This window comes from Neofelis nebulosa, chromosome 6 (genome assembly GCF_028018385.1).
Source record: "Neofelis nebulosa isolate mNeoNeb1 chromosome 6, mNeoNeb1.pri, whole genome shotgun sequence".
NCBI lineage: Eukaryota > Metazoa > Chordata > Mammalia > Carnivora > Felidae > Neofelis > Neofelis nebulosa.
The window spans coordinates 16,830,091-16,852,522 of NC_080787.1; the positions used below are offsets into that span (position 1 = coordinate 16,830,091).

General features: G+C 41.6%; 1 long non-coding RNA gene across 1 annotated transcript in view; it reads left to right on the plus strand.

The window, feature by feature from the left end:
• Positions 1-4,855: 4,855 nt before the first annotated feature.
• Positions 4,856-22,432, plus strand: part of LOC131513751 (uncharacterized) — a 45,951-nt gene continuing 28,374 nt past the window's right edge. Inside the window, exon 1 of the long non-coding RNA XR_009262765.1 lies at positions 4,856-4,961. This is a non-coding gene — a long non-coding RNA (uncharacterized LOC131513751). The remainder of the gene's footprint in view (positions 4,962-22,432) is intronic.

Sequence of the window (22,432 nt, forward strand, 5' to 3'; positions counted from 1 at the left end):
CCATTGTATAGATCGCGAATCCCAGAGCTTACAGCAATGGAGTGGGACCCGGCCCTTAGTTCAGGGTGTTTGCTCTCACTTCCCTTCCTCTTGTTTCCCAGGGCTGAGCCTGATCCTCCGTCATCTGTCAAGCGTAGCTGCCACCAAGAAGCCTCTCAACAGTCCAGGCTGCTTCAGCCTGGGTCACAAAGCTCCAAAGCCAAGAAGTTCAGTGATAAGTTCCAGACAGCCATATACCACATCATCAGAGGTCGTGACACCTTGAGGCATGCGTGGGGCAGGTACTGTCTCCTCCACTCACAGAACCTTCCATCCTCCAAGTCTCAGAACCCAGTTCTCCTTGGGTCCATCTATGCCTCTGCCCACTCTTTACCTCCTGTAACTTTCTGTTATCCAAAATGACAGCCTATATGTCCCCCCACCCCTGCCACCCTGGATTTAGAGAAACCCCCAGGCGGGGGGTGGGGGGGGGTGTTATCTTTTACTTCCCTCATGATAAATCTGTAAATATATTTCTTTTTAATCTATGGGATTAAGAATCAATACTTTTTATGCTAAGTGAAATAAGTCTGACAGAGAAAGACAAATGCCATATGATCTCACTTATATAGGGACTCTAAAAACAAACAAACAAACAAACAAAAAGAAACCCAGACTCTTAAATACAGAGAATGAAGTGACGATTAGCAGCAAGAGGCAGGTTAGGGAGGGTGAGGCAGAGAATGGGTAAAAGGAGTGAAATAGGCAAAAGGGATTTATCGGTACAGAAAAATTTAGGATAGGGGTGACTGGGTGGTTCAGTTGGTTAAGCATCCAACTCTTGATTTCAGCTCAGGTCATGATCTCACAGTCATGAGATCGAGCCCCACATCGGCCTCCATGCTGAGCATGGAGCCTGCTTGGGCTTCTCTCTCTCTTTCTCTCTCTCTCTCACTCTCACTCTCAAAATAAATAAATAAATAAACATTAAAAATTTAGGATGACTTTGGTCGGAAGGATAGAAGTAGAAACTAGAGGGATCACAAGGTGAGCTTTTGGGATGCAGACAATGTTACTTCTTGATCTGGGTGACAGTTATACAGATGAGTTCACTTAAAATTGATTGAGCTGTATATGATTTATGTGCTTATCACCATGTGTTATACTTCAGTCTTTGAAAGTTTAAAAAACCCAAATGCTAAAAAGGCATATAGTAAAGGGGCGACTGGGTGGCTCAGTCGGTTGAGCAGCCGACTTCAGCTCAGGTCATGATCTCATGGTCCGTGAGTTCGAGCCCCGCGTTGGGCTGTGTGCTGACAGCTCAGAGCCTGGAGCCTATTTCAGATTCTGTGTCTCCCTCTCTCTGACCCTCCCCTGTTCATGCTCTGTCTCTCCCTGTCTCAAAAATAAATAAAATGTTAAAAAAAAAAATTAAAAAAAAAAAAAAGGCATACAGTAAAAAAAAAAAGAAAAAGAAAAATCCCTTTCCCACACTTGGTGTTCTATGGCCCATTTCCCCTCCCCAGGTGAATAACGTGTTTAGGAGCTACAGCACCTTGTAAGCATTGGTAGTATTTAGTGCTATTCCACTTCTCCTCCTTGCAGGTACATGGTCTCATTGCATTTCCCGGCCCTTCTGGAAACATAAGGAACTTAAACTGGTTGATCGGGGTTGTGTAACTAGTTGTAGCCAGTAAGTTGTAAGCAGAAATGATGCGTGTCACTTCTGGGCCAGAGTGTTTGACTGCTACAATGAGATCCTGTAGACTTCTCTTTTCCTCCTACCACAGTGACGTGCATGTTTTAGTTAGTGTTCTCCATCTGCTTTGGTCTCCGAGGGATTATGACAAGGAGCCCACTCACAACGGACACAGGCGAGAGGCATGAGCAAGAAATAAATGTTTGATGTTTTAAGCCACTGAGATTTAGGGATTGATACTGTACTGATTCAGAGTGATACCTCCTGGGAGGTGTGTGTGTGTGTGTGTGTGTGTGTGGTCTGTATTTCTCTGAAAAGTACACCAAGACAAGAAAGTTGAAGTAGACACAGAAATATGAGGGGAAATATGCATGTAGGTAATATATCTGTATCTGTTCAGGTATTTTCCACTTTATGGAAACCCAAACTGAAAATTGCTTGCACAGTAAGACTACTGCTAATATAAAAGAGGTATGGTGCTTCTAGGATTGCTTAGTTCAGCTGCTCAACTGTGTCCTCAAAGACCCACATTCTTTTCCCTCTGCCATTCTTGGTGTGCTGACGAACTCCTGTGTCGGCTACAGCAGATTCATGTAATTCGTTCCCTCCCTCTCCCTCTCTCTCCCGTACATACTCTTACCCACATACACACATCCAGAGACAAATAAGAGACTATCCAACAAAATGCTGAGAATGACAAAAGAAGCAGATCGAGCTTATTGAGGAGAGTATCGTTTTAGCAATTCCGTGATGGTGAGCGGAAGTCTCTGTTAATGGTTGGTGTATTTGTTATTGGAGATTTTAACGCAAGAACACCAAAGTGTTCTTTTGGTGGACAACCCCCAAATCAAGGAAGACCTGTGACAACCAAGGAATGACATTTGCTATTTCCCGGTACCTTGATGCTGCCCGGTGCTAAGCTCTGTGGTTTCGAGCGAGTTACTGACATCTCTCAAGCTCACTCTTCTTCTCCTGCCCATAAAGGGATTAACAGTTGCACCTCCATCACTGCTCTGCCGTGAGGCTTAAGTGAATTAATACATATACAGTACTTAAACAGTTTCTGGCACGTAGTAAATGCTGTGGAGCCAGCAACCATTATCATTATAATAGGGCTTTGGGGAGAATTAAATAAGTTAATGCATGTAAAGGACTTGAAATCATGTCTGACATGTAGTAAGTACTCAATAAATCTTTGCGGCTGCTACTACAGCTATTATTATCATAGCTTTAAATAAGAAGATTGTAGAAGTTAAGGAGGGTAAAATAGAGCTAATCCTTTAAAAATGAATTTGTCAGTACGAAGTATCGTTGTCATGGTATTGGGGGGTTTTTTGACTGTACAAGGTAATTTTAATAAATCAAGATCATTTTCCTTGGTAAAGGTGAGAATACAATTTTGTTTCTTAGAAGCAATGTCTACCATATCGTTTCCATAAGAAATAAGAGCTGGAGAAGTTGCTATTCAGAGATCAGGATCAAAAGAGAGAGATTCTTCAGGATGTTGGAAGAATGTGAACACCAGGATCATTTCTGCCTGTGACATTGACTTGAGTCTTGGTGGGAACTTTTGGCTCCATTCATGCTGACTAGGTCAGCCCATGAAAGTACAGTATGCGCTTTCTCAGATGAGTGGCTTTTATGTATGTGTGCGTGTGTGTGTGTGTGTACACACGCTTCGTAAGACAGTGTCTAAAGAACGCATCAACAGAAGCAGATGCACGTTTCCTGTTTTTGAATCTGATGCTGAGCGGGCATTGATAAACGCTAACTGGCATTGCTTACGGGTGTAAAACTGATAATGGAGTTGGATCTGATTAGGAAAATGAAGTCAGAGTTCTCAGTGTTCTTGTGTCCCACCCTGAGATAGGTAAAAAAAAAAAAAAAAAAGGGGGGGGGGGTGGGGGTCGTCTACCATCCTGTCACCAAAGAATCATTCATTAACCAAATAATGTAACTTAAAATAGTACATGGCATCTAAGGAGTAAACTAGTACGACAAACAAATACAAACAAAAACATTTTCCGAGCACTCTGATGTGTTAGCCTCTCTCTAGTTTCCCCGGGCTGCTAGGGTTGAGAGGCAGTGTCTCATGGAGCATTGTGGTGGAAAGCGGCAGTGAACTGGTAACAGCTATGAAATGGTCCCTTAGAGGTAGGGAGGGCTGTGACTTTGCTTTTATTTTGTTGTTGTCGTTTTGTTTTAATTTTTTACTTTGAAATAACTTGAGACTTAAAAGTCTTTAAAAATTGGAGCACCTGGGTGGCTCATTCAGTTGAATGACTGACTTTTGTTCCCCGCTCGGGTCACGATCTCACAGTTCATGAGTTCGAGCCCCATGTTGGGCTCTTTGCTGATAGTGTAGAGCCTGCTTGAGATTCTCTCTCTCTCTCTCCCTCTCTCTCTTTCTCTCTCTCTCTCTCTCTCCCTCCCTCCCTCTCCCTCTCCCTCTTTCTCTCTCTCTCTCTCTCTCTCCCTCCCTCCCTCCCTCCCTCTCCCTCTCCCTCTCCCTCTCCCCTCCCTCTCTCCCTCTTCCTCCCTCCCTCCCTCCCTCTCTCCCTTTTTCTCTGCTTCTCTCTCCTTCTCAAAATAAATACACATTTTAAAAAGTATTTCAAAAATAGTATAGAAAGTTCACATGCTGCCATTGATCCAGAAGTTTCTTCAATGTGAACAAATTATGAGACTGTAGCATAAAATTCTCCCTCAAAACCAGGAGATTAACATTAGTACAATGCTATTCACTAAACCACAAACCTTATTCCAATTTCACATACTTTTACATAACAAGAAAAATGGCAAGGGCAAAAACTTGAAGAGCAGATCTAAAAATGAAGGCTGCGTGTATTGGAAATGGTCAGTTTAATGCACTCTTTTCTCTTTCCTTGAAAAATTGTCTTTTTTTTAAAAAAAAACTGTCCAATTTAAAAAAAAAAAACTTTAACTGCCAATATTCCTCTCTCTTCTCTTCAGTAGGCTCTTTCCCAGGGAAATAGGGTTGTTAAATTTAGCAAAACTTAATGCAGGGCACATAGTTAAATTTGAATTTCAGATATGCAGTGAATATGGTTTTTGTTTGTTTGTTTGTTTTAGTATGACTGTGTCCCATGCAATAGCTGGGACATACTTCTGTTTAAAAATTATTCTTACTTCTTTGAAGTTCAAATTTACCTAGGCTTCCTGTATTTTATCTGGCAATCCTACAGGAAAAGAACATAAACATGGAGAGTGGAGCTTAGTGTACTGCACCTGGGAAGGGTGATGATGGCAGGATGTCTTCAAGGTAAGGAGATGCAAAAATTATTTCTCCAACATTCTTGACCATGTTCTACTAAAGGGACAATTTCTCTATCAGAGGACAGAAAACAGGTGCATGGAAAGGAAACTCATTAAACTATGTCTTAAACTATTTCGAGTTATTTCAGGAAACTGTTTACTGCAGCTATTACCTGGGCCTGACCCACCTCACCCAGACCTAGTATGTGGGTAAAATAGGGGTGAGTGAGTGGAACACGTGGACAATAAGCATGGGGGGGCCTGAAAATGCAAAGGGAGAAGCAAAAGCCCTCAGTACTAAAAGCAACATAAAGAGACTGACCTTTTCCCCATATTGCCCTTAAAAGAAATAAAACTGTGGGCCTATTTCAGGTGGTAATAAAACTGAAAATATGCCAACCAGGCCAGTGCCAATTTCCTATAACTGCCTCTAGGACCAACCTAGAATCTAAAACAGACTACTCAAGATTTTTTTCCAATGAGCTTGCTGCATGCCTAGCTCCAACATAAAATTTCTAGAATCCAAAGCAGTAATTAAAGAAACACCATAAAAAGCATCCTGAGGCTTTCACCAATGGAAATCCCATAATCTGACAAGTCTCCTTGCCTGGGAAATGTTGGCCGCTGCCTTAGTTAAACTCTGTCACTAGCAATGTGCAGAGTCTCTAGCTCGGTGTCAGGGGCCTCTTCCCCTCCTGCTCCAGTCCCCTGCCCGGCCCCTGTACTGCACCGTCTCTACCCTGGATGGGAGCAGCTGGCCAAGCTCAGAAATTGATCAGAGTGCCCTGAGAGGGCCCGTTAGTACCACGTGGAAGCTGCTCTTGCCACCTGAGAACTGCCCATCATGGGAGCACCATCCCCTCCAGCGTATTTTTAATTTCCAACAAGGACTTTCCTCAGTGTGCTGCTGTTTTTCATTTCTCTGTATAAATCCTCTCTGTTTTTCCAACTGCTTCTGCTAGTTCCCTTGGAAGGCCTAACTTTCAAGTGATCTGATCCCACCATATGTGTTGACATATGTCGATGATGCAGGCAGGTCTAGTCTAAGGACCCTGAGGGGGTCTCGCAGGACCAGCCAAGAAGGTCCTTGGCTACACGCAGGATAGAAATCAATCACAAACCAGTGGGAAGTGAGAGCAGAGCTTATCGAAGCTATAGAGACATCACAGATACAGACAGTGTCTGGGAGACAGAACGGAAAGAAGAGACAGTCTCATCTCTGCTTGGGGTCTCGGGTTTTTATTGAGGATTGTGGTCTGGCCTGTGCGTCCTCTTGGGCATCCAGGAACCAGTTAGAACAAGGACAGAGGTCCAGGTGTCCTCCATAAGTCCTTAGAGCCAGGGGTCTTGGCGTCCAGCTGTCTAGCACCGGTGGTCTGGAATATGCGCACGATGGCCTCATCCCATCATTCTTACCCAGTCCTTCCTTCGGTGTTCTCTCTCTTGTGCTGGAAGACTCTAAGGAAATCATCAACTTCTCGTCCCTTACAAGAAGGACGTACTCTCTCTGCACTCTGAGCCATGTGGAAAGTGGGGGTGCAGGGCCCAGCAAGAATAGAGGCAGGAGAAGGAGCAAAAAGCAGATTCTTCTGGAGTCCTTCAATCTTCTTGTCTCACCAACCTCTACCTTTCAGAAGAGTCCGTGAAAAGCATTCCTACTGCGTAGAGGTTCCCGAGGCATTGTGGGTGGTTGAAGGAACATAGGATCTTGAGGCAGAAAACCTGGACCCAAGCACTAGCTTTCTCCCTTACTCGCCACATGACTCTGGATGACTTACGTAACTAACCTCCTCAGATTTGCTATGTATCAAGATGGGTATGGTTCTTCTGGCTTGTCTCACGGCCTTGTTACACGGAAGAACTAGAAGGAAATGAGAGTGGTTTGTAAACTATAAACCTGCTGTGCTAATAACGGCAAACATTTCTCAGTATTCATCATGTGCTACGCATTGAGTTTTAGGTGCTTATCTCGTTTAATTTTCACAGTAATCTCACGCTAAATACTGTTATGCCCATTTTACAGATGATTATACTGAGTAACAGAGAGCATAAATATCTTTCCAAAGCATCATAGTAAATGGTGGCCTTGGAATTTGAACCCAAGCCATCTGGCAGCCATGCCTACTATGCTGAGAGACTTCCCGGTGTAATTAATGGGTTAAAGTCAATATTAGAAATTGAGGGTAAAGGTACTCTTTCCCCGGCATCACTGGTGCCATCACCTTGGGCTCTCCTGTTACCCTTTGCTTCTGTACCTCTAATTGTAGGTCCCATGGTGAGGCTGACTTGGAGGAATCAGAACCACTCCTTGCCTAATAGGTTTTGTCTGTGTCTACCTGTCACATTTTAGGGGACATACCTGGCTAACAGCATATCCCAAATTGCACCCTAGTGGGATCTGCCATGATAGTCCCGCTTTCCTAAGACTGACAACAGAACAGAAACAACTGAAAACATCTATGGCCCTGAACCCTCAGACATGCCACTGGTAGCTCAGTTCCATGGGGGATTTCTCAAATGTCCAAACAGTAAAGACACGTTCTTGAGGAAAAGCATTCTCGTGGATTCTGAAGATCACTTCCTCAGAACCCCGGTTTGAAAAATGCCAGTGTGGGCTAGAGAAAACAACGCTGAGCCCGCACTTAGGAAATCCAGGTTCCCATCCTGCCACCGCCGTGACCCAGCCAGGGCGTTACTGTTGCCTCAACCATAAAATGAGGTAGGCCCAGTCAGTGCTTCAGGGGCCACAAGCCCAGTGGGGGCAGGCAGCCACCTACAGGAGTGTCCAGACCTGGTGAAAGGCAGTAGTGTGTCACAACCACCTCAGTTCACTATGGCCTTGAGAGATTGCAGGCACCGTCTGTCCTCACCTTCTGAGTTTTTAAGAGGAGCCTGACATCCATGACTTCATACACAAATTTATTGACTCTGGTGTTGGAAATGAGTACAGCAATGTTTAAAACATTGAAGAGCCAAACGAAAAACACCTCCGTGAGCCAGAGGGAGCCCTGGCTGGAAAACTGGGTGGAGATTCTAAACAAGATCAAGGTTTTCAAGCTGCTTCCACCGAAGAGTTCCATAGAACTTTCCTGAAGGTTCTCTGGAGGTCGGGGGAGGCCAGCTCTTCCCCAATTTCGACCAGAACAGCTCAAACCGCTTTTTTTTAAAAATGTTTATTTATTTTTGAGAAAGAGCGCGTGCGCACGCGCGTGAGCAGGGAAGGGGCAGAGAGAGGGAGACACAGAATCTGAAACAGGCTCCAGGCTCTGAGCTGTCAGCACAGAGCCCGACGTGGGGCTCAAAGTCCTAGACCACGAGATCTTGACCTGAGCCAAAGTCAGACGTTCAACCTACTGAGTCACAGGCGCCCCCCATCTGCTTTTCTAGTGATATTCCACAGGTTTAAGAATACTTCCACTGCTAACAACTAAAATACTTAATATTTAACGGCACTTATCTGCCACTTGGTAAGTGTAGATAGAAAAGTCTTGAGGCTGTGCTTTTTTTTTTTTTTTTTTTTAAATTTTTTTTTTCAACGTTTTTTATTTATTTTTGGGACAGAGAGAGACAGAGCATGAACGGGGGAGGGGCAGAGAGAGAGGGAGACACAGAATCGGAAACAGGCTCCAGGCTCCGAGCCATCAGCCCAGAGCCTGACGCGGGGCTCGAACTCACGGACCGCGAGATCGTGACCTGGCTGAAGTCGGACGCTTAACCGACTGCGCCACCCAGGCGCCCCTGAGGCTGTGCTTTTTAAAACTCTTCAGTGGGTGCAGACGGCTGGAACAAGGAGATGTCATACCTCTTAGAGGCAGTAGCTCACTGGGTATGTGTCTGGACGCCCTGTTTTGGTGGGCTCAGCGTTACTATGCACCACTATATTTCATTACAACTGAAGCACGAAATACCAGTGTTAGACCGAAAAGCCTGGCTCTCGAGAAATACCGAGTTCAGCCAGCCAGCCTGTTTCAGTCCCAGTCAGGTTCTTTGAGCTTATTTAGTAGCAAATGGCGGTAGCGTTAACTGTCCCGAAAATGGCTCTCTACAAGGCGATTAGTCTTGAAGGCATTCTCCCCCTGCTTATAAAGCCCTCACTAGACCTTTAACTGCCCATGTGTTTATTCTGTGGAGAAAGAAGCCGGCACGTTTGGGAGAGCATGCGGCAGAGAAGCCAGAAGTGACACAGCGATCTTAGTGCCCGGGAGCCTCCCCTGCAAACATGGGAGGGACGTTTCACCACGTGCATTCAGTGGAAAGAACGGAGGGGTGACAATAACGGCAGACCCAACAGATAAAAACTGCTGTGTGGATGCGGCAGGGAACCAGCGTGTGCCTGCGTGTGTGTATGTGAGTGTGTTAGTTACAGACTTAGCTACCTTTATTCTCTCAGTGATGATCCAAGTGGCTCTACAGTTCTTCTACCGCATTATCAAACCCCTAAGCTGAGGGCGGGGGATTATTTAGGATAGGTTCACTAAGTGAACCAAAGTGAATGGAGGAAAATGGAGGAAAGAAATACAAAGATAGGAGCAGAAGAGTCTCTTGAGCATTGCGATGTGATTAGCTTAGTAAGTTTCTCAAAGGGAAATCTGGAGGGTCCATCACAGAGGATCTAGAACTGAGATAAAACCATCTCATGGTACTCCATTTATAAAGGGCGTTATGTGGAGAATGGGAACAGGAAGCAAAGGACTGTGTGATAATTTCCCGAACCTGCACATGCCTCTAACCCTCATACCCACAAATCTGCAGACCTCACTCAGTGAGATTTCCAGGATTCACTGCACTTCCCATAATACAGCCTTCTTCTCTTGAGAGGGAAGATGTGTGGGCTCCATAAATCTTCTTTGGTTTGATCCAGTTTGTGCCATATGTGGCATAAGGTGGACCCTATTTCAGCCCTGGGCCAGGTCTCCATGCCTTAGCATCTTTCTGTCCGTTTGGCTAAGTAAAGTCTAAAACCTAGGGTGGCACCGATATCACCAAGTTCCCTGGAGGTCTGGCTCGATCATGTTCTCTCTTTTTTTTTCCCTCCCCAGAAGAGTTCATATGGATTTGGGAATGGAGACATCACAATAATGTTCCGTACGAAATTCTCTCCCACGCCGTAGTGCACTTTCCATTCTCAAAGGCTTTGAGACTCTGTTGTGCCTCTAAATGAGATCAGTGGCTTGGCCTTTCTTTGCTTTTGATGCAAACCCATAATTCTGGGTGGGCTGCAAAGCAGGAGGTATGCTTCTCTTTTCTGTTTGGGATGACAAACAGGCATCTCTGTCTGTCTGGGATGACACGAAGGCAGCACCACTAGTGTGTCGTGAACCGGAGCTCAAATGTGAGAAACACCAGTGGCAGTGCTAAGTCAACCCTCCTCTCTCCTGAGTTTCTAGATATGTGTATTTTAAGTGTAAACCTAAGCACGGAAGTTGCTGAGAAAAGCACTGTTACTGAGATGTTTGTTGACAGGCCCCGTATATCAGATGTTCTTCTGCCATTTCATGCAAATTTATGTTTTGACAGGTGCCAATTCATTTAGTTGGCAGGACTTACTCTATTGTTTTTCTCTTCAGTCCTCTTTGAATTTCCTCTACAAGGTACAGATACCAAGCTGATGTACTAGGTAGATTTGTTGGCCAGAAGTGATCATCAAAAGACAAAATTGACAAGTTCTAAAACAGATCCTAGCTGTCCTTGCACAAGCTAGTCTGTGGTATTTTCTTTTGTAAGGTGGCTTAAATTTAGTTTAATTGTTTAGTTAATTCTTTGTCTTTCCTCTGGTAAATTATTGATTTCTCGGCCTTGAAATGGAGATTCAGATAAATACTTGGCAAAACAGATCTGATGAGCACATTTGCTTTACCAGAAGGGAAACTTCCATCCTCTCTAATGGCTCTGTGGGCCTCACTCGAGTGTTATTTAAGTAGCCTCTTTGGAGAATCCCAACACTCACTCTCTCCTTGGCTGTAATACCCTGAGGAGAATTCTGTTTCCTTCTTCATGTCAGTATAAGGAGATGAGTTTCGTAGAAGACGACAGTCATTGGGACAAGTCTTGGCCTCCTCACTTGATTTAAAACAAAGATAATGGCGGGGCGCCTGGGTGGCGCAGTCGGTTAAACGTCCGACTTCAGCCAGGTCACGATCTCGCGGTCCGTGAGTTCGAGCCCCGCGTCAGGCTCTGGGCTGACGGCTCGGAGCCTGGAGCCCGTTTCCGATTCTGTGTCTCCCTCTCTCTCTGCCCCTCCCCGTTCATGCTCTGTCTCTCTCTGTCCCAAAAATAAATAAAAAACGTTGAAAAAAATTAAAAAAAAAATAAAACAAAGATAATGGCTATGTTTCATCAGTAATATCTCCAGAGACTAAAATTTTCTGAGTTTCCTTTCTAAGGGAGAATGTAGAGAACCCAGCACCTCCATCCCCTACTTTTAAAACTTTTCCTTTGTAAGAAGGTGCTGCCCTTTGCATTCTCCCACTTAATTAACTTCTGTGTGTGAAGCTGGACCCCGAAAGCCTAAGCTACATATGCCCTTCTTGGCTCTCATAATCTTACGGATATTGGGACAAGGTCATTCCTGTGGAACTTTATGGACTTCACATCTCTCAGAACTTGTGCCTTTTATACATTTTACCCTATCGGTCGATCTCAACCTTTGCTCACGTTCTTTTTTTTTTTTTTTTTAATTTTTTTTTTCAACATTTTTAATTTATTTTTGGGACAGAGAGAGACAGAGCATGAACGGGGGAGGGGCAGAGAGAGAGGGAGACACAGAATCGGAAACAGGCTCCAGGCTCCGAGCCATCAGCCCAGAGCCTGCCGCGGGGCTCGAACTCACGGACCGCGAGATCGTGACCTGGCTGAAGTCGGACGCTTAACCGACTGCGCCACCCAGGCGCCCCTGCTCACGTTCTTTTGACAGGGTGGTGTGAAGCCTGCCTGCATTCTGTCCTTCTCCCCTGATTAATTTGCATAGAACTTGGAGTTGCTCTTAAACTGAGAACATAGATAACTCCCTCGCCCTTGGAAACAATTGTAAACCCTCCTTACAAATTCTCTCTGCCTTCCCTAGGACTGCTAATAAAAGAATTCAGAGGAACTGGTTAACGTTCTCCATGTCTCGCAAGGCAGGAAAGCCACACAAGAAAGAGCTCGTCTTCATAGGATGTGGTGCATAGGCAGTGGTGTGCTGCCCAGACCCCCTTCCGTGAAGGAAGGCAGGGATTCGTTGGCTGTGGACGACCCCCTTGACTAAGGTCACTCCCCCACCCACGTGCCGCACTGGCTGATGTGGGAGAATAAAGGCCAGGTCGTCTCAGCACAACCTGAGACAGTTCTAAATGGCCGTTCTAGCTCCAGCAGTCCACCGGTAGGCTGAGGCTGCTGAGAGGCCTGCATTGCCGTCAGCTTCTCTCTCAGCCCACAGCTGCTTCCTCCCAGATCCCGATCCCAGAGGCAGTTCCTAATGCATGACTGCTAAAGCATCAGAAGTTGATCAAGAAGCAGGTCTATAATTTTCACCGGCTCAGAAGCCCCTTGAAGGCAGAGGTGGAGCTACTTCAGCTCTGGCCTCTTGACTAGTGCCTGGCAGTCTCGAATGCACTCTAATGACACGTGACAAAATACACGGGAATCAAATCAAAGTGGAGTAGGAAGCATGGTGGGTCCTGAGCCCTGCCAGTAGCCACCCACATGACTGTTGGAAGCTTTGTTGGGTCTCTGTTTCCTCAGAGGTAAAATGAGGAACTTTAACTGGATCATCTCCACAATCTGTCCTAGCTTTAAAGATTATTGATTTGTGCTTATGACAAATGTTTAGTCACAGAGGTGGATAGAATGGATTAGAGTGACCTCTAATCCATCTCTCTCTCTCTCTCTCTCTCTCTCTCTCTCTCTCTCACATAATGACAGCTGTATACTAACTTGACTTTCCCTAGTACTGCTCTTCCTCCAGCTCTGCAGGAGATGGAAAGGAGCATCCCAGGAGGCAACAACAGAGCTTCATCGTCTATCACCACACCTTTCAAACAGACTACCTTGTTCTTTAGTTCATCGTGGAGGCAGAAAGGGACAGAACGTATGTATTATTCTGGCCAAATTTACCAGCCAAAAGGAAACCTGAAAAACACTGAAAGCTTAGCTTCAAAAAGAAGGGATGCCCCTCTCATTTCAGTACAGATGATTGACTTTGAAGATGAGCTTTGTCCATTAGTCCAAAAGTCACAAATATTTTCAGGTTTTGTTTTGTTCTAGCTAAACTCCTATACTGGTAAATCTAACTTCTCGTCAAGTAACACAGATATAAAACACTTAAGAGTTAGGCAGTCTTTTGATAGAGAATATAAAGTAATTGTCATAAAGATATTCACTGGATTTGAGAAAAGAGTGGAGGGACCTCAGTGACACCTTCAACAAAGAGAAAACATGAAAAAGAACCAATCAGAGGTGAAGAATTCAAGAACTGAAATTAAAAATATACAAGAGGGAATAAATAGTAGACCGCAGAAGGCAGAATGGATTAGTGACCTAGAGGACAGAGTAGTGGAAAGCAATCAGGTTGAATGGGAGAAGAGAAAAAAAAGAATAATAAAAAATGAAAATAGACTTAGGGAGCTCAACAATGTCAGTAAGCATAACAACATTTACATTAGAGGGATCCCAAAAGGAGAAGAGAGAAAGGGGGCAGAAAATTTATTTGAATAAACGATAGCTGAAAACTTCCTGAATCTAGGAAACAGAAATCCAGATCCATGAGGCACAGAGAGCCCCCAACAAAATCAACCCAAGGAAGTCTACATTAAGACACATAATAATTAAAATGGCAAAAAGTAGCGATAAAGAGAGATTTTAAAAGCAACAAGAGAAAAGAAAAGTTAATACTAGGGAAACCCCATAAGGCTACCTACCAGCTGATTTTTCAGCAGGAACTTTACAGGCCAGAAGGGAATGGGATGATGTATTCAAAATGCTGAAACAAACAAACAAACCCTCTGCAACCAAGAATAGGCTATTCATCAAGGCTATCATTCAGAATAGGAGAGACAAAGAGTGTCCCAGAAAAGGCTTATGGAATTCATCACCACTAAACCAGCCTTTTAAGACATGTTAAAGGAAATTCCTTAAGTGGAAAGGAAAGACCATAAGCAGGCGTAACAAAAGTAGGGAGCACAAAAACAATAAAATTAGGTATATCTGTAAATATCAGTCAAGGGATTCACAAAATAAAAAGATACAAACTATGACACTCTATACCTAAAATGTGATGGAGGGTGGGGAGTAGGAGTAAGAATTTAGTGCTTTTTGAATGGGTTCAAACTTAAGTAGCCATCAAGTTAATATAGACTGTTCTATGCATAAGATGTTATACATAGGGGCGCCTGGGTGGTGCAGTCGGTTAAGCGTCCCACTTCAGCCAGGTCACGATCTCGCGGTCCGTGAGTTCAAGCCCCGCGTCAGGCTCTGGGCTGATGGCTTGGAGCCTGCTTCCGATTCTGTGTCTCCCTCTCTCTCTGCCCCTCCCCCGTTCATGCTCTGTCTCTCTCTCTCTCTCTCAAAAATAAATAAACGTTAAAAAAAAAAAATTAAAAAAAAAGATGTTATACACAAACCTAATGGTAACCACAAATCAAAACAAATGGTAATAGATATGCAAAAAATTTAAAAATTCAAGTATATCACTAAAGAAAGCCAGAAAACTATGAGAGAAGAGAGCAAGAAGGGAATAGAAAAGAACTACAAAAACACATGTAAAACAAGTAACAAAATGGCAATAGGTACATACCTATCAGTAATTACATTGAATGTGAATAGACCAAATACTCCAGTCCAAAGACATAGGGTGACTTAATGGATAAAAAAGCAAGACCTAGGGTACCTGGGTGGCTCAGTCAGTTAAGCATCCGACTTTGTCTTAGGTCATGATCTCGCAGTTAGTGGGTTCAATTCCTGCGTTGGGCTTTGTGCTGTCAGCACAAAGCCTGCTTTGGATCCTCTGTCCCCCCACTCTACCCCTCCCCCACTCATTCTCTTCTCTCTCTCTCTCTCTCTCTCAGAAATAAACTTAAAAAAAAAAAAGCAAGACCCATTTATATGCTACCTACAAGAGACTCTCTTCAGACCTAAAGGCACATACAGATTTAAAGTGAAGGGATGGAAAAACATTTATCATGCAAATTAAAGCAAAAAAAAAAAACAAAACTGGATAGCAATACTTAAAGAGACAAAGAAAGACACTACATAATCATGAAAGGAACAGTCCAATAAGAATTGTAAATATTTATGTACCCAATGAGAACACCCAAATATATAAAGCAGCTAATAGCAAACATAAAGGAAGTAATGAATAGTAATAAAATAAGAGTAAGGGACTTTAACACCCCACTTACACCAATGGATAGATCCTCCAAACAGGAAATCAACAAGGAAACAGTGGATTTGAATAACATATTGGACTAGATGGCTCTAAAAAACATATTCAGAGCATTCCATCCTAAAACAGCAGAATACCCATTCTTTTCAAGTGCACACGGAACATTCTCCAGAATAGATCACACGTTAGGCCATAAAACAAGTTTCAAAAAATTTGAAATATCATACATCCTTTCCAACCACAATACTATGGAACTAGAAATCAACCACAAGAAAAAATCCAGAAACAACAAACACATGGAGGTTAAATAACATGTCACTGAACAGTGAATGAGGTAACTAAGGAATCAAAGAGGAAATCAAAAAATACATGGAGATAATTGAAAAATGAAAATAGGCCAAAATCTTTGGGATGCAGCAATAGCTGTTTTAGGAGGCAATTTTATAGCAATACAGGCCTACTTCAATAAGCAAGAAAACTTCCAACCTAACCTTACACCTAAAGGAGCTAGAAAAAGAACAAACAAAATGCCAAACTGGTTGAAGGAAGGAAATACAAAGATTAGAGCAGAAATAAGTGAAATAGAAACTAAAAAAAACAATTGAACAGATCAATGAAACCAGGAACTGGTTCTTTGAAAAGATCAACAAAATTGATAAGCCTTTAGCTAGACTCATTTAAAAGAAAGATTCAAATAAAGTCAGGTATGAAAGAAGGGAAATAAAAACAGATACCTCAGGAATACAAAGAATTACAAGAGAATATTATTAAAAAGTGTATTCCAGCAAATTTGACAACTTAGAAAAAATGCATAGATTCCTAGAAACCTACAACCTCCCCAAAATGAGGAAGAAATAGAAAGTTTGAACAGACCAATTACCAGCGATGAAATTGAATCAGGATTCAAAAAACTCCCAACAAACAGAAGTCCCAGGCCACATGGGTTCACAGGTGAATTCTACCAAATGTTTAAAGAAGAGTTAATACCTATTCTCAAAACTATTCCAAAGAAAAAAAGAAGGGGAAGGATAGCTTTCCAATTCATTCTGTGAAGCCGATCTTACCCTGATACCAAAACTGGGTGAAGACACTACACAAAAAGAGAACTAAAGAGCGGTATTTCTAATGAACATAGATTCAGAAACCCTCAACAAAATATTAGCAAACTGCAGACAACAATACATTAAGAAAGCATTCACTATAATTAAGTGGGATTTATTCTAAGGATGCAGAGGTAGGTCATTATTCACAAATCAATGGGATACATCACATTAACAAGAGAAAGGATAAAAACCATATATGATCTCAATATATGCAGAAAAATCGTTTGGAAAAGTACAACATTCATTTGTGGTAAAAACTCAACAATGTAGGTTTGGAGGGAACATATCTCAACATAATAAGGACCATGTTGAAAAATCTACAGCTAATATCATACTCAATGGTGAAAAACAGCTTTTCCACTAAGATCAGGAGTAAGACAAGGATACCCACTCTCACCACTTTTATTCAACATACAACTGGAAGTCATAGCCAGAGGATTCATACAAGAAAAAGAAATAAAAGGCATCCAAATTGGTAAGGAAAAAAATAAAACTTTCACTATTTGCAGATGATATGATACTATATACAGAAAACCCTAGAGACCCTACCAAAAAGCTAGCAGAACTGATAAATGAATTCCATAAAGCCACAGGATACAAAACCAATGTATATAAATCTATTGCATTTCTATGTACTAATAATGAAGTAGCAGAACATTAAATTGAGAAAACAATCCCATTTACAATTACACCAAAAAGAATAAAATACCTAGGAAGAAACGTAACCAAGAAAATGAAAGACTTGTACTCTGGAAACTATAAAACATTGATGAAAGAAAAGGAACATGACACAAACAAATGGAAATACATTCCATGCTCATGGATTGGAAGAAGCAATATTATTAAAATGTCCATACTACCAAAATCAGTCTAAAGACTTAATGCAATCCCTATCAAAATACCAACATTTTCCACAGAACTAGAACAAAAGTAGTCCTAAAATTTGTATGGAACCACAAAAGATCCCAAATAGCCAAAGCAATCTTGGGAAAGAAGAACAAAGCTGGAGGTATCACAATATCAGATTTCAAAATATATTACAAAGCTATAGTAATCAACACAGTATGGTACATTTTTTAATCCTAGCTTCACTCTTGCAATCTGTGTGACTTCAGATGGGCTAATCACCATCTCTAAGCTTTTATTTTCTCACCTGTTAAGGAGGAGTGTAGAGGTAATAATGCATGTATCTGAGAGTATTGTGAGGGATATGTAAAGTGTCTAGCATATAAACATGTAATGGAAATTGTTCTTAATCATAGCAAGCTAGGCCACAATGAAATGGTTGATAAAATAGAAACGTCCTGTCTCTGACAATGTCACAAGATATCCCTACCTCCCATCACCCACTGTACCTCTAAGAGCTCTCACCCATTGGAAAAGGTAAAAATGAATTGGGACATCACAACATGGCACTGAAATGGCCTCCTGGCAGAGTCTGAGAGTTTTCTAATTTATTACTCAGCTTCCTAGATTTTTTAGTTGTTTTCCTTTTATCACTTAGTTGCTCCAAGTTTTGTTCTGCCAGTTTATTTCCAGTGAATTACTCCCAACCGGGGACACGTGGCAGACCCACTCCTATAAGGAGATAACTGACTGGCAATGGGTGTTGGGGCTGGACTTCAATTACACCAAGCTTAAAGTGCCTCCTTATTTTTAGATTCCTAAAAGGGACCCTGAAGAATACCCTCTTACAATGAAGAAGACTCTTTGTTGTAATTAATTGGCTCATTACTGTGTTCCCAAAAGATGTAGTGACAAATATCAGGGACATTAAACCCCATTGTTTTAACTGGCCCAGCAGACTTGGCCTATTTTGTCAACTTATTCTTCTGATAATTCCTTCTTTCACAGTTTTCAAATTAAGACCCCAGCTTGACAAGCAATTGTTTGTCAAGCACTCTGCCTTTTATCTTGTGTGACTTTCAGTTCATATGCGTATATGGCTTAATACTAACACTAGGTATTGGACTAAAAACTTGACATGTTAATCTTTGCCACATCCCTAGCCATTAGTTACTATTATTATCCCCACTTAACAAATGAGGAATCTGCACTTAGCCCCAAGTACATGCAACTTAAGAGACACAGTTGGGTTTTAATCCAGCTCTTAACACTACAGCCCAGGGTTACCAACTTTGTAGGGCTTCCTGACCTTTTTTGAGACCACCTGTCTGGTAGACTCATGAAATTTATGGACCCCTTCTCAGAATAATGTTTTAAATTTAAAAAAATAAAAGGAAGAGACAGATTTAAAAGAAAGCCATATTGAAATATAGTTATCAAAATAAAAAATTTATCATACAATTATTTTATTAATACACTAAACATTATCTAGAGGTAAATCTAATAACTACTTAAATTTTGCAGTGATAGTGGGTGTAAACAATATTTTGAGATAACTGCAACAACCATAATGTGTTACAAAAGTTATCACTGATTTCTATGGGTGACAGGTACTCCAAAAACTACTGGGGATTGTTTTCTATACCTATAACTGAAGGAAATGCTAAAATTTTCCACAGAGGTTAGTGAAAATAAAGATGTCATTTTTTTGTCAACCTAGTTTGTGGGCCCCCTGAAATCTCTCCATAGATCCCACAGGAGTCTGTGGATTCCAAGTTAGGAGCTCTTAGCAACAGACTGACTCTTAAAAATAATTTAAAACTTTTGTTTCTGCATTATCTTCCATTCATTCTATATATACTTATTGAGCACCTAGTAAGTGCTAGGCACTGTGCTAAGGACTGGGTATAAAAACTTTGAGTAAGACTTTGTGCCTACCCTTATTCCCTACTAAGATAAATGCGTAAACTGATAATGCACATCACAATATGGTACCAAGATGTAAACAAATTATTGTGGATGTGTTTGTTTGTGATTTCTTTTTTTTTTTTTTAATTTTTTTTTAACGTTTTTATTTATTTTTGAGACAGAGAGAGACAGAGCATGAATGGGGGAGGGGCAGAGAGAGAGGGAGACACAGAATTGGAAGCAGGCTCCAGGCTCTGAGCCATCAGCCCAGAGCCTGACGCGGGGCTTGAACTCACAGACTGTGAGATCGTGACCTGAGCCGAAGTCGGACGCTTAACCGACTGAGCCACCCAGGCGCCCCTGTGATTTCTAAGTATAAACTATAGTCTGTTCATTCCCTCTGGCTAAGCAGTCTGAAAGAGACTTCTAAAATTATATTATTTTTCTCTCTCATTTCTCATAAGTGCCTTCCACTATGCATCCATGCCAAATTTGGGGATTTTCCAACTAGTTGCTCTATTAGTCAGGGTCTGATTATCTAAAAACAAGATATTTAATGTAGGGAATTGGTCACACAGATGTGAAAAGTTGGAAAGACAATAGGGAATAGTGAGGCAACTGAGAGATTAGAGAAGGAAAGCTTTAACCCTGGGTTGGCTGGAGGAATAAAGGAAGGAGGTCATGTTACCAGAGCCCAGAAACTAGAATAGCCCACTAGAAGTTTGGAAACGTGGTGGAACAACATTCAGCAGGAATTAGAGCCACAGAAAATGCACAGCCATAGCAGAGAGAGGAGAAGGAATACCTTGGCTTTTTTCCTTCCTCCTATCCTCCAGTCTCTCACGGTTGCCTCCCGGTGGACAAATCCAACTGGAACGGCTGACATGAAAGCCTGAGCAGTGCAGGCTATGAGTCAGGCTCTTGCTGTATAGATAAAAGCTGGGAAGGGCGCCTGAGTGGCTCAGTCGGTTAAGCGTCCGACTTCAGCTCAGGTCACGATCTCGCGGTCTGCGAGTTCGAGCCCCACGTCGGGCTCTGGGCTGATGGCTCAGAGCCTAGAGCCTGCTTCCGATTCTGTGTCTCCCTCTCTCTCTGCCCCTCCCCCGTTCATGCTGTGTCTCTCTCTCTGTCTCAAAAATAAATAAACATTAAAAAAAAAAAATAAATGGGATGTTTAGACCATCTACATTTAATGAAAAGCTGGGAAAAAGCAAGGAATGTTCCAAAGGCACACATGCCCAAGACCAGCATAGTTGCATTTGTTCTTTACATGCCATCCTCCTTCCTGTCCCTTCTCCTAAATATATGACTCAGATCTACATTTAGTGGCTTCCACAAATACTAACAAACACCAGACTGTGGCTTTTCTTCTTTGGATCTGTAAGAGAATTTCTCAAACTTGTCAGTGCCTATGAATCTTCATTTTCTCCAGAACCTACCTTTTTGAATATCTAAAATAACTCACTATAGGGCAAGGTTCTCATATGTTCTATATGCAAAGGATGTATTCTCAACAGGGGTGATATCACTCCCAAGAGAGCAAAAATTGGTTCTTGGAAGGGGGTAAAGGAATGGGTGAAAAACCTTAGATTTTACAATGGTTTGGGATCCTCTAAAGTTCAACTCTACCTGACAATACCTTATTCCTTAGCATTTAATTTCTCTTATGAGGGAGAAATTTCATTTTGAACATTAAATAATTGATTTTTCATCTTAGAAGGCAATAATGAAAAGCAGGGAAGGATAGCAAAACATTGCCCCAAAAGGTGAAGAGTACTTTCTTCTTAACGTTCATCTCCTGGTCCCACTCTTATACCAATAGAATATTTTCACTTCCACTCTGAATCTTTCTTCATGGACTATTCTTTCTGTCCTGTTAAGAAACTCTACAACCAGAGTTGTAAACAGTAAAAATCAATTTGGGCTGATTTAACCACAACAATTTTTTTTTAATTAGTAGGGTATTGGGATCTTAAGAAACATTCCAAGTTACAACAAAATAATTTAAAATAAACTAGAAAGAATGAATTTGATAAAGAAAAAAAGGAATTTATGAAAATAAAAATAAACCACAACAACAAAAGTCCAGGTAAATCCAAAAGCTAGTTCTTTGAAAGGAATGATGAAATAAACACTTCTAAACTATAGGTAAAGAAGAAATAATTTATAAGTGAGTACTACATGCAACTCTATGGCAAACATTTTAAAATCTAGAAGAAATAATTTTATAGGAAACTCAAGAAGAAGAAAGCTTCAATAAACCAGTTACCATAACAGATATTAGAAAGTAATTAGAGTCTACCACTGGACAAAATACCAGAACCAGATGGCTTCACAGCTGAGCCTTATCTAACCTCTAAAGAGCAAATTATTCTAATGTTATTTAAAGCATTCCAGTCATTGGAAAAAAGATGAAACTCCCTCCAATTTAGTTTATAAAAATAGCATAATTTTAATACCAAATCCAGAAAATCAAAAAAATAAAAATAAAATCTCGGATCAATCTCATGCATGTATAGAAATTTATAAATTCTGAATAAAACTTGAACAAAATCCAGCAAAATGTCAAAGGGATAATACATTATAAAAGAGTGGAGCTAATTTTTAAAAAACTGAAAATAATAAAACAACTTGCATAAAGTGCAAATGGATAAAGAAATTGTGGTTTATATACACAATGGAATACTACTTGGCAATGAGGAAGAATGAAATATGGTGTTTTGTAGCAACATGGATGGAACTGGAGAGTGTTATGCTAAGTGAAATAAGTCATACAGAGAAATATAGATGCCATATGTTTTCACTCTTATGTGGATCCTGAGAAACTTAAGAGTGTGGGGGAGGAGAAGGGAAAAAAAAAAGAGAGGGAGAGAGCCAAACCATAAGAGACTCTTAAAAACTGAAAATAAACTGAGGGTTGATGGGGGATGGGAGAGAGGGGAGAGTGGGTGATGGGCATTGAGGAGGGCACCTGTTGGGATGAGCACTGGGTGTTGTATGGAAACCAATTTGACAATAAATTTCATATTTTAAAAAAAGGAATACTGTTAATATAATTTATTAAATGAGAAAACTAGAGGGAAACAATCAGATGTTAAAGGTCTTCTGATGAAATTTATTGCTTAGCCTTTATAAAGAATCAAAATTAGATTGCTCTCCCTGATGGAGGATGGCTACAGGGAGCCTGGCACCTCTGCCTACAGGATTAAAAGAAGCCAAAATGTGAGACAAAAACTATTAATCTGCCAGTCTCCTTTTGAA